A 19,591-nucleotide genomic window follows, 5' to 3' on the forward strand; every position below is an offset into this window, starting at 1 on the left:
GTCCAATGACATCGGAACCCCTTCTCTGTCTCTTCCATGCCCGGATCCTCACTTTACAATTCAGGTCTACTTATGACCACGCATTCCAGACTCTTTCACTAAACATTAGCGTTCTTGTAGGAAAGCTCCTTTCCTACCACGCGCCTACGTCTGCGGCAAGCTGAGCAACCCAAGCACTTCTCCATTGTTGGATTTCTGCTACGCACAGGGATTCCCTGCTGTGCCACGGCAGCACAGAAGGGATAGGAGGACCTTAGGAAGGTTGCTGTGCAAACCAAGTATCATCCTACATGATCCACACACTTCAGCAAAGGCAGATGCGTTAGCAAACAATCAAAAAAAATCCCAACTCTTCTGAAGTCTATTAGACAAACACATTTCAACTTCAGCCCCTCAGCAGGAAGCTGCTCACTCTGCCAGCTTAAGAAAAGTACTGGAAAACATGGCCCAGACCACAATTGCCTAAGGAAGGAGAGGCATCCACCTCTCTTTCCTGTCAAAGCCTTTTGACATGCAGTGGCTACCCACTCCCAGAGAAAGGGAGAGTTCCCACTTCCCCTTGAATTCCCTCCAGGAATTCACAGCTCGGGGTGCGCAAGTCCCACAGGGACAGCCTCATCCTGGCTTGAGCTACCTCCCCTGCCTGCTCTTTTCTCCCCTCCTGCAAAATCGCCAGCGGACACCCACGTACCTGATGCGATAAGGTGTTTGTGGCAGCACAACAGCTTTTCTGCACAGTACACTCACTGTCAAGACATCAGGCCCACGATTAAGTCAACCCCTAAAGACTTGGGTTTCTGGGTAAGAGAGTAGCAGACATCTGAAACCGCTGCCTCAGGGAGCATCCCAAGAGCTTGCGTACCGTCTCCCTCCCCACCTGGTTTGGCCGAAAGGACTGTCGAACAGGGCCCTGCTTTCCCAGCTACCAAGGGCATTTCCTTTAATAATACTCCCAACATCACACAGCCAGTGTGGAAGGTTGCAGCCAGGGGGTTTTACTATGCATCAAAGAAGGACTCAGTGGGTACAGGCAATGCTAAGAGCAGTTTTCAATTGCATAGCTTCATTTTTCTTCCCAGCATTTTCAGACCAAAAAAAAAAAAAAAAAAAAAGACAACCAAAAAAAAAGACGACACTAGTCTTCTTTCTGACAGCCTTTCCTGAGCTGTACCCTCCTGGTGGAGATTCATTTACAGAATAGAGTAGATTACATTTTAAATTTGTGTGTGTGGTTTTTTTTTTAAAGCGTCTAAGCACCAGTAAACCCATACTTCATAAAACCGATTTGCCTGAAGAACCGTCTCCACCAGGTAGCGCTGTTATACCACATTTGCTGTTAAAAGCCAGCCTTTTAGACCATTTAAAAAGATTATGTTCCATTCTAGTAGCTTCTGTGTTCAGGTCTCCCGTTCCCAATATCTACGGCTGGATTTTTCTTTTGAAGATATATGGAATAGTCAGTGCCCCAGCAAAATGCACGCAGTCTCCTAAGGAGCTCTGTTCTCCTTCACAAAGCTATACCAGCCACAAAGCACCCCGCTGAGAAAGCGGAGTTACCACTATTGCTGAAGCAGCTTTTAGAGCCCGCTTTCCAACTGAAAAGCGGGCTGCCGACCTAAGTTTCTCTGAAAAGCAGCAAAGACCTCCTTATCAACTGTTAAGGACTCCATCCCCACAGGAACACTGCAGTGTGTCTGCTTATCATCAGAGGCAGTGCTAAAAGTGAAATTCAACACGAGAAAAGTCATCCAGAAACAACAATTGAAAAAGCAGGGAAGCAGCAATGCTGCTCAGTCCTTCCCTTTTCTTCCTCCAGCTGGCAAGGACGCCCTGCTAAGATTAATTATCAGCCTACATGCACCTAGAAGACCCCCAGTCACAAGCACCAAGTCACCAAGTCTCTGTCAGAGACAAGTTTGTGCCAATGTAAGAGGCTCTCCAGTCACACAATCGAGCAATGGCAGGGCGCAACTTGTTGAACCTCACTTCCCAGCACAAACCAGATTCAGCTTCTCACCTCCACATGAATCAGAGGCTGAGCATCTGCTCTGGGCAGATCCTCCCCCCAGGCTCCAGCAGAGCAGCAGGACAGCCAATATCCTTCTGCCCCTGCGAAGGGGCCTGCAGGCAGGAAGCACTCCAAACGGGGGCTCCCAGTGCCCCTCATGAGCAGGCCTTGACGCAAGCTTGGCACGGCAGCACGAGAAGGCAAGAGGGATGCAGCGGGGATCACATTCATCCCCTGGGATTTTGCCCTATGGAGCATCCAAACTACACCCCAGCCAACCTCTCAAATCACCAGATCTACAAACTGCAAAGCACAAAAGTGAAGACGCCTCTTGCACAGAGCATCCCTTAAATAAGGCAATTTTAATTTCACTTCATCAAGTCTTCTCCTACTTGTCCACATGCCACAGGACAGCCCGTTCCTTAAGTCTATCATAAGCATCTTGAGCCTCAACAAGATTCAGATCCACGGAGCCCAAGTAAATTATCAGCCTCTAGACAGAGGCCCTTGACTTCAGATGCCAAGCCTGCACCTTTTGGGCCTAATTAGCAGTCAAGAAAGGCTTCTCTTATGGTATCTGCCTCATCACCTGCCTGAAGATCTCCTTCTGCCCAGCGCAGGCCTCCTCTGGGCTCTTGGCAGAGCTTGTGTCCAATCTGTCCCGTCTGTACATCTCCCGCTGTGGCAATCCCTGCCACAGCCCTGCATACGCAAATGCTCATGTCGCCTGTTACACGGCCCACTGCCTCCCGAGGACCAGTGAAGAGACCTGAGCGGACTGATTAACGGGGGACAAGGGGAAGAGAGAGGTGAATCTCCCCAGAAGCAGAGCATTCTGTTACAGCCTGACTGAATTTATTCACCATGGTCAAATATTGTCAGTAAGGTTGCCTTCTTTTTGCACAAAGAAAAGTTCATGTCATACCCTTCTAATTACCAAAGGTAACAGGAAGGAGCAAGATCCTTATACAAAAGGGCTGCTAACCCCAGTAGCAACCCTTGGGGATGAAACAGAGGTCTCCCTCGCGGCTGACCCAAGCTGCCAAGCCGGCTTCCACAGGAACCAGGCACCACCTCAAACAACTGCTACTGTATATTTAGGAAGATGAAAAGTCTGCAGGAAGCACGTGATGTCTTTGAAAGGGGAGCAGGTTGCAGAGGGGGCAAGGGAAGGTTTTCAAGTAAAAATGAATTCATCCATTTTTCAAAGATCTAAGAAGCCAGAGAAGAATATTGGACTCTAGCAAGTGCTGGAGCTTTATGCATTATTCAAACGTCATGAATGCTTGACGACGGGAGACCTGGAAAGCTTCAAGGAGAACAAGTCACCTGGCATGTTTCCAGAGAGGAAGCGTGGGTGATCTATGTCATCCAAACGGAGGCAGCGGCTGGGATGGTTTTTGTAGCACCTATCTATGGTCTGTACCTCGGCACTATACGACAGCCCTATTTTCCTCCTCCTCCTAGACTACATAGAGAGGGAGAACCGCTCCGCAGTGAACTCTGCGCTTATCTAGGGAGAAACTATTCCTGACCCACAGGTGTTAAACACAGCAAAAAGCAAACTAATACACAGAAGCGCAGTAGTGAAGCAGAAGCACAGAAGAACCGAGTGCGACAGCAAAGGTAATACAGCAAGTCCACAATAGCTATGCGATAAAACCCTCGTCTCCTCTTTCTCCAAATCAGCACTCGCCCTCTAGGCCAGACAATCAATAGGAATATTCTAGGAGAATTTTTTTCTGCAGCACTTCAAATTATAAATTCAAACATAAGACTAAAAAAAAAAAAAAAAAAAAAAGCGTGCCAGACAGGGCCAGGATTTCAGACAGGCAGCAGTAGAAATGCTGCTACACAGACCAGGACTTGCTCCTGAGGACTGAAAGACATCTGTCTTGCCACCTCTCCTCTCTGTCACGTGCTTGCCTTTCACAGCTTTTATTTTATTAGCATCTTTTATTTTTCTTCAGACCGTCTTTATTTGCTTATCTCCTGGGGATTTTAACCACCACCTCACTTAGTGTCTTTTGTTTGTTTTGCACCTTTGGTTTCTTTTCTCTGAATCCATTTCACCAACTTCTGCAAACTTTTCTCCCTTTATCTAGCCCCAAAAGGAGGAGGGTTGGAGCATGATCCCTCCTTCTGCAGCAGGAGCGGCATCTTGAAGAGGGAAGCATGCCCAAGAAAATACGTGAGTACCCCTCACCTGAACACACGGATACTAATATGCTAGGTATGAAGGTTTCACCAATATCGACGAAGTAGAAGCTTGTTACTAATAAGTGCCAGTTCTGGCACTTGGGGAGGAGACCGAGGGCTGCATTGCGGCTGACCCCAGCTGCCGAGCCGGCTTCCACGGGAACCGGGCACCACCTCAAACCACCGCTACTTTGCGCAGCTGGCAGAGTGCAACTGCTCAGACGTTTGTTCAGATGCTTTTTCTGGGTGCCCGACAGGAGGCTTCGCAGTCTGGTCTGCAGAAGTTTCAAGCACCTGGAATTGCTACCCAAATCAGCAAGAGCTGCGCGGTGACCACCTGAAGGGCTAACTGAGGCTGTGTACTTTGCTCTGTCAGATCCTTGACGTTTGAAATTTAATTCAACTGAGTAATTTTCACATTAGGCTTTGAGGCACAGCTAGACCATCAGCAGAATGGAGAAATGCCCCTTCTTAAGGGCCAGAGAAGTTAATTACTGTTTATGAGGCATACAGATACCATAGCAATCCACATCATAAGAGCCCAGGAGGAAGTTAACTATTCCATTTTCAGAGCAGGGTCTGAGTAAATATGATATAGGGACAGACACACCACCACAGAAAACAAAATATTGAACAGAGGCCCAGCAAATGAACACCATCCATTCTGCACACCAAGTGAGACAGGATAATGTGGCTGCATTACAGTTAAAGACTATATCACAATGCATATACACAAAGGGGCAAATTAAGGTTGACCAGAAACCTCTTCTCTGGCGACTCCTCCCTTTTCAGTACTTCACTTTGGAACCTTAATAGCGTGCTTTTTTGTGGGTTTATATTATAGATGCAACCTCTGCTCTCTGTTTCTGCACACATTAGCATTCTTCCACAGAGCATGGCTCTGCTCCCACCCTCAAATTTAGCAGCCCAGGCATCCTTCTTCTGGCTTTTATCTCACCTCTTGGAGAAAGAATAATGGAGTAGTGGCAAGGAGAAGAAGGGAGCAGATAAGCCTGTCTGGAGTTTCAGATCAGACTGTTAGAAGCTTAAAATCTGAACTGGCCAAATTAGAAGGAAGCTCTGTTCCTTTGCGTTTACCTGCAATAACACGACTGGGAAAGAGGCCGTGTCAAAGACCAATTTAAAGTCCCCACATGAAGAGGAAGAGAAGAAACAAAGAATTAAAGATTAACATTCGCTTTTCCCTATGGATACTGTGGTTTTCTCGGTGTACCACAGATTCAGATCAGTCTAGAGACAGTCCATGCTCACGAGGGCCCCTCCGGGAGTCATGGGAGGGGACTGCGACCTTTCCTCGTGCCTCACCACAGGTTAAGTACTCATGGGCAGCACAACTTGCACGTTCACAGCATAGACACATAGATCTTAGGGGCTTCAAAAGCAACTGATCTGCTCCATGAGGGAAGGATTTATTGCTTGTGGTCTCAAACTGAATAAACCGATAGTCCCAAATTTCATTAACGTGTATTAAATTAGCTCTCTTGGACTCAACAACTGCTTGATATATTCTTACACTACGCATCATCTGACAGCTGGGCCTCTCGCCTTGAGCTTGTTCCTCAGACTACTCCCCAATAAGGCAATACTGCAAGCCCAACTGAACGTAGGGGGCAGCTGTGTTGCCGAGAAGGTGAACGGTTAACTCAGAGGTTTCCCAGCTTCTGCAGCACCCATCTCTTCCCATGCCCGCACTGCTACCAGCAATGCTTTCATTTGGGCCCCCTGAAGCCAATAGTAATTGGAAGTCAGAAAAAAACCCACCAAGATTAAGTGGAAACAACACAGAACAGAAGTTCTTTAAGGGCTAGTTTCAAGTGAACGGGCAGAGTTTCGGATACAGCTTTTGGACAGCTCAGGATCCAGAGATTTGCTGCTTCTTACAAAGAGCATTTGGCTCCCATCTGGGAGCTCCTGACCAATCTCCCCCTTTAATTACAAGCTCCAGTGAGAATAACGAGCTTGCCTGATTAGAGTACTTTTCTTCCCTTTCCAAGCTTCACTAAGTGCCAATCCAGAGGAGAACCAACATGAAAGCCAGAGACTCTATTCATCTAAATGCACCTCAGCTTCTAGTCAGAGTTAAATTTGCTCTAACCAGGACTAGACTTACCAAATAGTCCCTCCATATAAATGCCCCACTCCCAATAAGGAGAGGAAACATCTGTCCCACACACTGTTCACTGGAGCACTGGTGAAGACCAATTTCAAAGCACTCCCATTTCTCATTAACCAGGCCTCCTTGGAAAACAGGTATTCTCCATTTTGCCAATTAAAAAAACAAAACAAAACCAAACCCACAAAGGCCCAAGCTTTGGACAATTTTCCAGGGGTCAAACGGCAAGCAAGCCAGACATGACACACAACTCCCCAGCTGCTACCCAAGACACCAGCATTTCCCAGGGTAATATGCCAAGATTTCACATTCCTAGTTTCAAACTACCCTCATAACTTCCGACCGACACAAAAATGGGTCGAACTTGCAAAAACCTCCAGAGATTCTACAGTACTCAGCAAGGCCTGATTTTGAGAGCTGACCATTAGCTTAGCTCAGATGGTATCAAAGAACTAAGACAGGATCTTCAGAGGCAATTAAGCACCTAATCAATTTTGAGAAGCTGAGCCTCTAATCACTAGCTGGAAACACTAAGGAGATTTATTTCTTGTTTCTTTAGCAGGCATAAGAATAGGATAGAGAGCCACAGCAGATACCCAACCCTGCCCACCTTGGAGGCCCTGCTTTCCTCCGCCCCCAGGACATGAATACAAAAGCATCCTCAACACAAGCTTTGATAATTTACAATTGCATTAACACTCAAATAGAAATGCCAAAGCCATTCAGTTTGAAGAGTTTCTTGCTCCTTCTAGCCATTAAAATTCTGTAGGACACTTCTCAACTTAGGTTTTTCATCAAGAAGTTTCCAATATAGAAATCTTGACTTTTTCCTCATGAACAAGGGAAGGCGAAAAGGAAGAGCTGAAAGCAAGGAAGCAGAAAGATGGACTGAAGAGCCTCCCCCAAACTGCCAAGTTTTCCATTTCATATTGAAATTCCACCCTTTTTGTAATAGGCAGACTTGTTTCTTCCAGTATTTTCCATTGGAAACATGCTAATTTTATGAAAAAAACACTGGAAAACAGCTGCTGAGATACTCCAGCTTCACCTGCTTGTGCCTTAATTTTGCAAACTGTAAAACAGTGACAGTGGTACAGACCTGCCAAGCACTTCAAACCCTGCTAATGAAAAGGGCTATGCAGGAGCCTATTCAGCAATAAGTTCCACAGGACAGATACGAACTAACTCTTGTACACATACAACATTTTAATGGCTGTTTAAATAGAAAGTGTTTTCTCTGAACCACAATCAACGAATGAGGCAACACTCTTTCCTTTTATAAATGAGCTTCTACCAGGCACCTGGAAACCACCTGCGCTGCTGTACACAGCACAGAGGCACACCTTTCATGTACGACCCGAAACAAGCGGCAAGGAGTCAAAAAGCCCAGATGAGCAAGCAAACAAATACTGAAGAAAGTCATCGGGACTAGGGCCACCAAGAAGTCAGTATCCATGCTGGAAAACAACCCAGGAATATTGACTCTCAGGTCTTCTGCTCTTCCCACTATACCAAGTCATAAATGATTTGCTGGTTCAATTATACAGTCTGCTCTGCTTTTTCAAGGATGAAGTCAGCGACAAACGTTTTCTGCACAGGGAAATCCATTATGGATATTTCCCAGGATACAAGCCGCACAAGCCAGCTCAGTTTCCTTGTGGGGAAAAAAAAAACAGGAGAGAAAAAGTACAAGGAAATAGGCTAGCCTGTTCTTTTTCTAGCCTTTTGAGCTTCCTTTTTCCCAACTGTTCTGGCGATATGAAATCCCACCCAGTCCCCTTGCCATGACTGCTGCGGAACGTGAAACCCTGCAGGTTGCTAGGGCAGGCAAGGGCGTAGCTGTTCCTTTTCTGCTGAGCTGCCAGCCTGACTGTGCTCCCAACTGTCTCATTGCTAATCACAGACAGTCTTCCAAACTGAGTTAGGAAGAAATAAGTGCACTGTATATTAAGAGTGCTGGGAATTATCAATCCACTAAGGAAAGTTCAAGAAAAAAATTAAGAAAAGAATGACACCTCTTCCGAGGCTTTTCTAGCAGCAATAAGCCTTTCAGCTGCATGGGACAGGAGGGCATAGATTAAACTTGCAGCGCATGTCAGCAGACATAGCAAACCCCTCGCTGAATTCAGCCCTGTGAATGTATTGCCGAGGCTCACCGAGAACTGGATGTGAACTGCAAAGGAAAGTCAGCAGGTAACATGTAGAAATGCACGTCCAAGGTCTGCAGATAGCCAGAAAGAAGAGGAACGAGAGGGGAGATCACAGATCTACTCATTCAGCACGTTCGGATATCACTCTAAACCCTGAATAACTACCCTTTCCATGTAATTGTGAGTCACAGGCTTACTGCAGAGGACCAAAAGCTATTGCAGGAGGAGAACAAAAGATGTGGGGGAATGGGAGACAGATAGAGAGATAGAAAGAGAGTGTGAAAAAGGAAGGAAACCAGGCAGAAATAGCAGGGCTCTCTTATAGCAAGTATTTTCCCACTCTGTGATATTGTATGTAATTTAAATAATGAATGATATGCGCTAAACGTTTAATTTTCCCCCTTGCCAGCCATGCTTTCCCCAACTCTCCGCATGATCATCTTGCTGGACACGATCAGTGAGGCACGCAGCCAGCGCGCACTGAGGAAGCCTTCCATGTGCTTGCTTCACCCATGGGTCAAGAGCAGCAGTAGCTCAACAGTACCCGCCTACGTGCAAGTTCCGCTCTTTGCATCTATTTCTGGTTACCCCTATGGGAAAGTAGAAACCTGCACTGAATGTCAAAGAAAAGCTTCAGGGATGACAAAGCAGAAGAGACCTGGTCACCATGTTCATCTGCGAGAGAGAGAGAGAGAGAGAGAGAAAGGGATGCAGAAATACAATCTGGGCTTCAGAAGTGATTGGTAACTTCTGGCTTTGGGGTCCAACCTAAGGTTTAAAAGAAGAAAAAATACTGCTTTTCTTTCAAGGGAATTCTATTCTGCCTCTGTGTCCACAGACTGGGATGACCTGTCACTTGATTCTGTGACTAGGTAGATTCAAGGATTTGCATGTTTTCCCCTTTCCTACTAAGGATGTCTGTGAAAGCTGGAAACCTCCAGCTCCTCACTCGCACCGAAAGCGATTCCTATAGCAGAAAGGACAGATGCCATCTTACTCACTATCTTGGAAGAGCTGCAGCAAGTCAGCTTGTGGCAGGAGGTACAGGCAGGCTGTAAGCAAAAGCCACCTTCTTCAGAAGAAGCACTCATTCAGGGAAAGCTACCCTGTTTCTGCTGCTGTTGTCACCATCTGAAACGCATCAGTCAGTCTGCTGAGAGCATAGGAGTAACCCAGCCTCGACTACCCAATGCTGACAGGATGATCAGGTATCTGACCACCCTGCAGACAGCAGTTATAAAAAAAGAGCTCATTTCTTTAAATAATCTCCAAACCAGGGAGAGGAAGATGGCAGGAGAACAGCGGGAGGCTCAGAGAGGGCAGCAGGACAAGGGGAAGAGCTCTGCTCACTAGTCCACCCTGCCTTCCCACTGCACATCGGGTCAGGTTTCTTCCCCAAACTAAACCATAACAGCTCAGGCACCTCACAGGGGTACGGCATGCCTTCGCGTCTGTATCACTGTAGCTCTTGCCGCTTGGGGCTCACAGAGGCACCATGAAAAGGCTCAACATGATTGCAAATCCATCATTACAGGCAGGATCTCACCCTCCCCTAGCTCTGCTGGCATTTCTCCCAACAGACAAGGCCGTCCGCAGGACGAGAGGACGGCCCCTGCCAGCCCGGGTTGCCTAAGTAACCGAGCATCAGCTCCAGCAGCCAGTGCTTGGACGGGTGGGAACACAACAAGCACCTCATGGAGGACTTAAGCAAGGCCAAGTTCAGGAAACAAAAGCTCGGGAGTCAAGGGAGACAGGCTGGACGCTGCCGCAGACCCTGCTCCAGGTCCTTGCTACTGTGTCCCACAGAACATCCACCTGGTCACCTTCCCTTCTCCCTTTTCATAAAAACATTAGTGGGTTTATAATTTCCTGCAGGAAATTGTTTTTTGTTAGAATTTACATACACAAGGACACTCAAACTTTAAGACTCCTCCACTGGCATTAAAGGAACAGAAAGACTGTCTAGTCCAGCCAGGCTCGTACATGAGTATAAACTTTTCACATCAGCTAAACACACACCATGGAAAGGTCAGGACATGCACAGCGAGGAAGGTAACTTCACTAAAGGAGACAAACTCAGATCAGATTCTTCTTTATACCAGTTGAAGTTTTCAACAAAAAGCCGCATTACAGTGTGCCACTTCCCCAAACACCATTTACCCCGTGGAAACTGTTCTCCAGTCAACAGGGCTTATAGCTCTCAGAGCTACTTAAAAGATACTGTTTAAGCACACGGTTTGCCATAACAGGACAGAAAAGTGATCTTCTCTAGTATCAGCTGGTTAGGAGGCAGTTACCTTAGTCATGCCTGTGCTGCAGCTGCTGCTTTCAGTATCTATATAGACTGCAAAAGATAAGGGTACATTTATACAGTACCAAGAATAACAAGGTCCTCTCTCAGCCAAGACCCCTAAGTACTATCATACCACACACTGATAAACCTAAATGTGTGGAGAGCCACTTCTTTGACCGTAAGCTCCGTAAATGTCTTTTAGCGGGGAGTTCCACAGACTTTGGGATTTAGAAAATATATATATTACTTGGATCCATTTAAAAATATATTTTATTAAGTTCTGTGCCATTCCTCTTTTGCTTTTGTTCGCTTACCATTCTTGCTAGCTCAGGGATGTGACATTTCAGTAATAGACTTGGTTCTGCTGAAACTGAGACAGTTTCCATGCTGTGGCCTTTCAAAAGGTAGGAGTCAGGACTAGCCTTCTTACGTCTCAATATATATATGCCCTCCGGTTTTTCCTAAGACAGCAGCAGAACTGCTGCCAGTTCATGGAGGAACGGGCAAGAGCTCTGGCACGCACATGCCGCTACACTTTTATTATCACAGCTACACTATGCTGCCAAATTGGAGGAATATTTTTAGACTGGAGAAAGAACCCAGGGATTTATTAGAGGCTTATTAACAGGAAAGTAACACTAGTACTAGCAGTGATCCCATGTTTCGCCCCTCCTTATACAAAGTGGGTTTATTTTCTCTCGTGCTCTAGCTCTTCCAGAAATGGAAATTGGTGCTGTCCAGCCACTGCAAGGGCTCAAGCAGGGTATACTGAAACAGGGAGCTGAGCCTTGGTGCAAGTGTAATGTTCCCACACACCAGTGACGATCAGTGAAGATTCCTTATTCCCTGGCGTATCCTGCTCTCCAGAGACTTGTTTACATGTGGATGCTCAGGGCAGTTAATCTGAATAAGATTTGGATAGATAAACTGAATTAAATCCCTGTGTGGACACATTTACCCAGAATTAAAAGCAGGCTTCATTTAATTTGGCTTTGAAGTAAACAATCAAATTAAGGCCACTTTAATTCTAAGTAAGAGCATCCATGCTACAGGCCAGTGCAGTTTAATCCACTTTAAATTCATGCTGTTAGTTAATTTGGATTAATTTTCACCCAAGTGTCCCTGTCTAAACAAGCTCGAAGCAAGACTACAGAACAGCCCTCCTTGAGCTACTTCCACTAGATGATTTGAAGGCAGCCAGTATGGATCCAACTTCAACAAGCAGTGGGATCAGGCAAGCTGGAGGAACAGTTTTAGCTCCTTCTGTGATCAAAATATATAACTTGTTCTGCGCCTTCAAGCTAATTTATATTTGGTGAAAACACAAATGCAAACACATGAAAGTATACAAGACAGATTTTGCCCTTTCCTTTAAAGGTGGAAAATAAAATAAATAAATAAAAGCCCCCCCCCCAAATATTAACAGTTCTTAAGTCTTAAATCCCAGTGCATCTCCCCACCCCCCCCACCCCTCCTTGTTATTATTATAAGAGGTAACTCAACTTTAGACAGAAGGCCAGACAGAAAATTTGGAGGGCATAAATTCTAGGGGCCTGACCCCCAGCTGAATTAGGTCCCTGGGGTCCCTACCCCGATGGAGAAGACCTGTACATTAGCAGGGAGAGTATTTACTCTCAGCTCAAACTGGGTTCAAATTCTTATTTCAGCTGACCTGTGACAGAGGACAGAAGCCCCAAAGATAATTAAGTTCTGACTAAATTAAGGAAATAAGCAACTGGGAAGAAGCCCTAATAGCATCCCTGTTGCATGAAAGCAAATTTTCTCAGGCTTCAGAGAGGCAATGTGGGAACTCTGCTTTGAAGCAGAAAACCACAAGAAACCAGGCTTCACTGCTCCTGCTACTCACAGAAGAGCTTATTTAGAAGCTAGTGTCATACATCATGTGCAAATCCTTATTACACATGCAATCAGTTTATAAACAGTGATTAAGTTTGAGCCTACACTGCAAACTTATAATGAACTAGTTCAACTTTTGGACCGATGTAGCTCAATGATCACTTATTTCCTAGCATAAACAAGGCCACAGGTTAAGCACAGCCATTCCATCAAGTACAAGCTGGAAAAAAAAAAAACCATGCCCATTAGTGTCTGAGCTAAGAGAATAATTAGTTTTACCTTTTTCTGTTCACAAATGGTTTGGAGCAACTTAGAATTTTCTTGAATTTATTTATGATGGAAAATTTGCACAATTATTCCTGCAAATAATTAGTTATTGATCTGTGAGTTTGCTCAGGGAAAAGCACTCATAAGTAAATCAATCCATTATTCAAGAAAGATTTTTGTTGTTTGGGAATTTGTGTCACTGGAACCACATTTTTAAGTCTACTACTGACTAAGCGTAGCTCTTCAAATCAGGTTTCTGGATAAGCTGGGGAAGGAAAGCGTTTGAAGTTCCTTTCACAAAAAGGGGTCAAACCCCCCCCCCCCCCCCCCAAGAATGTTTTTTCCTGTATTTGCTTAAAAGGTTTTGAACATTTCCTGGCAAAAACATAGTCATTTTATGAATATTCATAGGAGTGTTTTCCCGGCATTTGATCGTTTCTAACCAATATAACAGCAGTAAGATAAACCTTCATTTCCTCCCGAACCTGCAGAGCACAGGGACAACTTCAGATGCATATGACTGGGCCCAGATCTCAAAGTTGTACTCACTTTCCCGCTTACCCCCTCATGACAAGCTAAGCTCTGATCACTGGCGACACCCATCCATCACCAGCCATGCCAAGTTGGCCCTTCAAGCCTTACAGTTTTGTTACAAAATAGACACTTCGTGTCCCTCCTATGCTTCCTGCTGCACTTCCCAAATTATACACAATCATGCAATAAAGTCTCTCCCCAATATCATGACCCTGTGTACTACAGGCAGCCAGGATTTCTCACACCAGCACAAGAAAGCACCCCTCAAGCTCAGTAGTTTCACAAGGAAAGTGCTGAGCCCCTCCGCAATCGCTCTTCTACCAGCATCAGGTCCCCTTTTCCCCAGGGATACATACACTAGCACTTTTTCTCCTATCCCCATTTCCAGAAGCATTTTAGCGCCCTCTGATTTGAGTTCAGATTGTATTCAGCCACTCCCAAAAAAGACAACCAGACTTTCAGTCTGCAGTAATTAAAAAAAAGCAAGAACTAAACAAATTAGGTGTCAAACTTCAGAGGCTATGCTCCATGCTTCCCTGGGCTTTGTCCAAAACGAGCTGCCAGGAACCGATATAAGAGCTTTTAGAGGAAAAAAAGGTGCACGTGGGGAGGGGGAAGTAGCCTCCTGATAGACCAACACAGTAATGGTGCTCCACATCCCTGTGCGCATCTGGGAGACCGACAGCGCTCGCACACTGGCCAAGCGCACGCAGGTGAACGGCTGTAAGGCAGTATCCAAGGAAACCGATTGGGACTGACATAATTGCTAACACCAGAGCAGCCTAGAAACATGATGTCCCGCCCTCTGAGCCCCTCAGCATGGCACCAGAACGAAAGCGCAAGCAGCCCAACAAAAAGCCTACCACAAAGATTTCTCCCTAGGATACAACACGGAGATTCCCAGGCAAAATCACAGGTCTCCAAAGACCCACAGCAGAGCTGCTGGGAAAAGGGAGGAAAAAAACCACAGCTCCGTGGGATCACGGTCGCCCTAAGTGTTCAGTATGCTGAAGACTTCCAGTTTGCAGAAGGAGCAGTTCTCCACCTCACTAAGCTTTGCATCAACCAAAGTCTAACAACAGGCAGACTGACCTCTTGCCCCGATCCGTGAAAGTGCAAGAGAAACAGTCTGCCAGGAGACAAGCGCTCTGCTCGTTGCTATTAAAATGTGGCACAGAGCTCTGTATCCAGTGACCTGGAAGTCAGTCTGGAGTCTGCTCCAGAGTCTCTCTCTGCGTGGCCTATGTGATAATGACAACGCATAGATGTCCTTACTGCATATCTAATGTTAAATATTGTCTGGGCACGTGTCCTACAGCAGCAGCGGACGCACTGGTCCAGCTGCATTGCTGGCCCTTCCACAACCTTTAAGTGAATATTGCTTTTAGAGGTTTTTATAAAGCTACCAGGTACAGTTCTCCTCTGCTTGTCTGGGCTCTCATCATTTTAAGTGCTACTTCATGTCCTTCATAGCCTATTTCTCTGCCCATCCCCTATCCACATGGCATATATTTCTTCAAATATATGCAACAAAAACCTCCAGAAGCATTAGTCTTTCCTGCTTCAATCCTGAGAAATATTAGCAAGAAGTGCATTTTTGGAAATTACCCAGTCCAAAACTAGTAGCGTTTGTTAGCACAAACGCCTTCTACAGTCCTTAAGGATCCAACTTCCCTCCTTCCCACAACTGCAATGCCATTCTTAGCGTCAAAGCCAGCTTTACTCCTTATTCCGTTTAACAATTCATGCAAATCAGGATTACCATGCCATGATGGGTTCAAAAGAAATCTGCACTTGCTGGGCAGAGGGAGTAATTTCTCTAGTCTCCCTTTTTAAAAGGTGTGTTGTGAAAAATAAGAAGAGCTGCTTTTGGAGAGGTAAGAGATAAATATGCCTTTAAAAGAAAATATTCCTTTGCAAGTCGAGTAGGAAAAGTATCTTTCAACACATAACGGCCCTCTCTATGAAGCCTGTCCCATACCGTTAGTTAACGCTATTAGCTTCCGTTATCATTACTAACCAGACCGACAGCGTAGATCTGGTCCTCCAACACTGGTCTTCCTTTGCAATAGCAGACACGAGAAGATCTATTTGCACAAGCTGGTCGCCAGTGGGATTCACACTTAGATCAGCCTTAGGGTACTACAGGTCCTAAGCTGTACGTTTGCTGATCAGGAGCCATAACTCAGCCCTATCCTTCCCTGCCTGCTACTCTCACTGCCTACTGGATGCTCTTGGCTGAGTCACCGTATCTCTATGCCTTTGTTTACTATCAGGGGCTAGACCACCACTTAACGAGCATGTTTGTACATATCCCAACCTAGAAAAAGTAGCAACTCTAAACACACAGACTTTGAGAGAAGGTAGCATGAAACTGAAACCTGTACTTTTACAAATCCAAACAGCATTTCACAAACAATTTATCCTCACATTAGGATGATCCCAGAAACCGAACTTCAGAGAACTAGAAATATAGAGCTAGTGTATAAATAGGTACATATGAACTCCTATATAATTAGTATCATCTTACAAGGTGCCTTCATGTAAGTTAAGTAAGTACCATCAGTTCCATCTTACAGGCGGGGAAATTGGGACACAGATGTCCCCAAGGCCTCAAGACGACCTGTAGCAGGGTAAGGTAAGAGCACTCGGGACTCAAGATTCCCAGTGCAACGCCCTACCTGCGAAGCTACATCAGCTCTTATGGGATTAATGCTTTATTTCAGTTATCAATTCATCAAGGAAAACCCACCCTGCACAGAGGAATATGAATTACTCAGTAATTCTCACCACAGCTGCTGCAGAAAAGCCCGGTAACTTTAAAAAAAAAAAAAAAAAAAGAGTCATGATGTCCTCAAGCACCTACAACAACTACCTGTTACGAGGTCCCGTGCTGAGCAAGATAATCATGTGTTTTGTCATAAGCATCTAACAGAGCAGATCACAAGGCCAAACTTACAGATCCAGAGCCCCTTGCGTGGTCAGCCAACAGCAAGAAGTGACTACCACAGCACGCTAGTGCTACGTTTTGCACTTCCCACAGCCCAAAACTCATACCAAGAGGCAGGGAGGGAAAAAAATATCTGTATGCCCTAGAAATATAAAGTCACAGAACCAAGCGTATGAATAAGAGACATCCCAAACCAAATTAAGCAATATCCTGGATGCTCTTATTGTGAGGCGATATTTTATAATCTTTAATACACCTCTAACACACGCGCCACTGGATTCCTGACTAAGTTTAATGGACTCATTGCCTCAACATCCAAGTAGATAGCTAGAACTGCTCCAAAATTGCACTGCTTCTCTGCCCCAGATAAGCTCATCACCAGTGAATTCTTCCACCCTTTTTTCATATTAACACCCTCCATCATAATAAGGATTCCTACCCACTGCCAAAACTCAATTTATACTATTTACTTTAATGACTTCATTTGTCATCTTTGCATGTGTATCTACCTCTGGGACTGTAGCCCCGTCAGCCTGCCAGAAGGTCTCATTTACAGTTTGCTCTTTCGTTATTATTTTTTAAAGATTAAATTGCTTCCATTTCAAGGCAAACAGTCTGTGGGAACTCCCACAGCCCAGAGGATATCAAGAAACACTAATACATTTGATCAATATGTTTTAGTGCTACATACATCTTAACTCCAGCTGACTTCCCCTCCACACCATCCCACTGCATCATCCATCTATTCCCATCACCGTTCACTTTGTTATTCCTTTTCATTTTCGGAAAAGATACACACTGGTTATGACATTTGAATATTGCCATAACATTTCAAGTTGTGGGAGGAATTTTAACTTTGCAATTTTTATTTTATTTTATGAGAAAAGAGCATGGTAATCTCCTTCCCTAGTGCATCACTTCCTTTTTCTGTTCTCAGTCACTTTTTTTTTTTTTTTTTTTTTTTTTTTAAAATCTCACAGCTTGACTACTCCCGAGAGGTGTATTCCTTCCTATTAGATTACATTTCTCTCTTATGGTGCATCTTCAGTCCTGACATGCTCAGTAAAATTCAATGTTAATTCAGTCATTTAAATAGGTTAGGGAAGAGCATAATACTTCATGTTTCATTATACTGCATGTTACGCGGAAATAGCATTACGCAAACTGCAAGAACTGGAACTAGGGGAAAGCTCCAAAACATACAGCCAGCATCAAAACCAGAACAACACAATCTGCCATTTAAAACAAGGAGGCAGGCAGCACTGGGTATTTGAGAAATTGCCTGTGCCTGTCTGCGGTGTCTCAGCAAGCCATTCCTCAGCCTGTTTGCAACGTCTTTAAATGGAGATTTTATAAGCCACTTTCTTGCTTGTCAGTAACCGCTCCATTCATTCGCCTCCTCCTGCCTACGCCTCCATTGGCTGACTGGGACAAAATGCGGTGTACCAATGCACCCCCTGCAACCAGCAGTGGCCAGTCCTCTCCATTTCCACTTTATACATAAAACACTGCAAGGCATTTGCTAGACATCAGTGGCAAATGCCAGTATAAAAGGTAAACCAGAACAGACAGAATAATTGCTAGGAAAGGTGGGAGCAGACAGGCGCCAAATTCAGAATCAACAACGTGATTAACACTCCTTCAATATTTAAAGTGCTCCTTTTCTCAGGCTGACAGTAACCACTCTTTTAACCCAAAAAGGCAAAGTTTGAACTCTAACAGTAGCAATTCCTTAATATAACAAAGCTCTTTCAAAGTTGCTTCTGCATCTCTCTCACTTTTTCAGCCCGTACAACTACAAAACCTGTCGTCTTTCTCATTTTCCTTACACTGCAAGCATTCATCTTAAGTAAGCCCTAATACACACTACAGCAAAAACCTTTACATATCCCATTAGTGAGTCCCACTATACTAATGTTTCTTCAGAAGCGCTTCTTGTGAACAAACAGGTCCCAAACTAATAGTATTTTTTTTTTTATATACAGACATGTCCATGCTTGAGATGTCTTCTAAATAGATTTAAGCAGGAGTTTAAGAAAAATTATCTTCTCCACAAATACTTGAGTCTGATACAAATGCAGGTATTTACTACACGAAAACATGCATCAAATTTCTCATCAATATTTACGTATACGGCTAAAAACACTCTTAATCTGCTCCTAGATCATATATGGTGGTAATAATACAATTTTATAGGTGATGCATGAAAGAATACATTTATTACTCACTGGCAGATGATCAAGTTTCTGGTATGTGGGGAGAAGACGGAAGACATTACAGTGCAGGCTTTGCTTTCTGTTCCGTCAAGTGTTGCTCTGGATGATCACGTGTGGACAAGAACAGCAGCAGGGCTGAGGAAAAACAAGTAACAATTGACAACATTAGACCAACGAGAACATGCCAAGGACTTGCTAGCGTGGTCTAAGATTATTCACTAATTCGTCCTTTTTTACTTTGTCTATGGAGGACTTGTGCCATTAGCATGCTCCGTTTGCTTGAACGCAGAACGGCTGGTGGCTGCGTGGCCGACTCAAGCCTGAGAGCAAAAGGCACAGCATCAAAGCAACAGTAACATAGCTAAATACAATCAGGGGGCACACATGTAAAAGGAGAAATTCTACATTTATATTACTCTTCTGTACAAGCCTAAATACCAAGCTCCCAATTCTGAGATGTGTTCATAACATACAGGTGTTGCTGCTTTCCACTAACAAGACTATACTCTATTTCTGTAGTAACTGCTTTCCAGAGAAACATAGGGGGAATTTTATTAAGAATAATAAATTAGAAAACCCATGGAATTTGTCTGTGAAGCAGGAAAGAGCTCCTACTGACCCTGTTTTACAGGTGGGGAAACTGAGGCATAGATCAGTGAAGTCACTCGAGCAAAGCTCTAAAAGAGCCCGGGGGCTCAGAAAGGACCCAGAACTGTGGTTTTCAAAGGAAAGCCCCTCTCAAGCAACCTAAATTTTCCTCCTTTAAAAATTCAGGATGAAACTTTTGTCTAAGCGGGTATATTTCTGTAACAAGTGTCACGTTTAACAAGCCAGAGTTTTCTGGTGCAGAGGTGCTCTGTGGAAACAGTTCCCTGGTCTCTTTAACAAGGGGGTAAAGTCTCTTTCCGATGGACACGAACCTCTCACACTCAGCAGATTCTGACACCTACTCTAACTGTATAGAGGAATATTTGTAGTCACAG

At 44.7% G+C, this 19,591-nt stretch overlaps 1 long non-coding RNA gene across 1 annotated transcript in view; it reads right to left on the reverse strand.

Moving 5' to 3' along the window:
- LOC138061887 (uncharacterized) overlaps positions 1-19,591 on the reverse strand; it is a 49,065-nt gene that overhangs the window by 17,297 nt on the left and 12,177 nt on the right. Inside the window, exon 2 of the long non-coding RNA XR_011135885.1 lies at positions 18,621-18,743. This is a non-coding gene — a long non-coding RNA (uncharacterized lncRNA). The remainder of the gene's footprint in view (positions 1-18,620; positions 18,744-19,591) is intronic.

Source organism: Struthio camelus, chromosome 22 (genome assembly GCF_040807025.1).
Source record: "Struthio camelus isolate bStrCam1 chromosome 22, bStrCam1.hap1, whole genome shotgun sequence".
Classification (NCBI taxonomy): domain Eukaryota; kingdom Metazoa; phylum Chordata; class Aves; order Struthioniformes; family Struthionidae; genus Struthio; species Struthio camelus.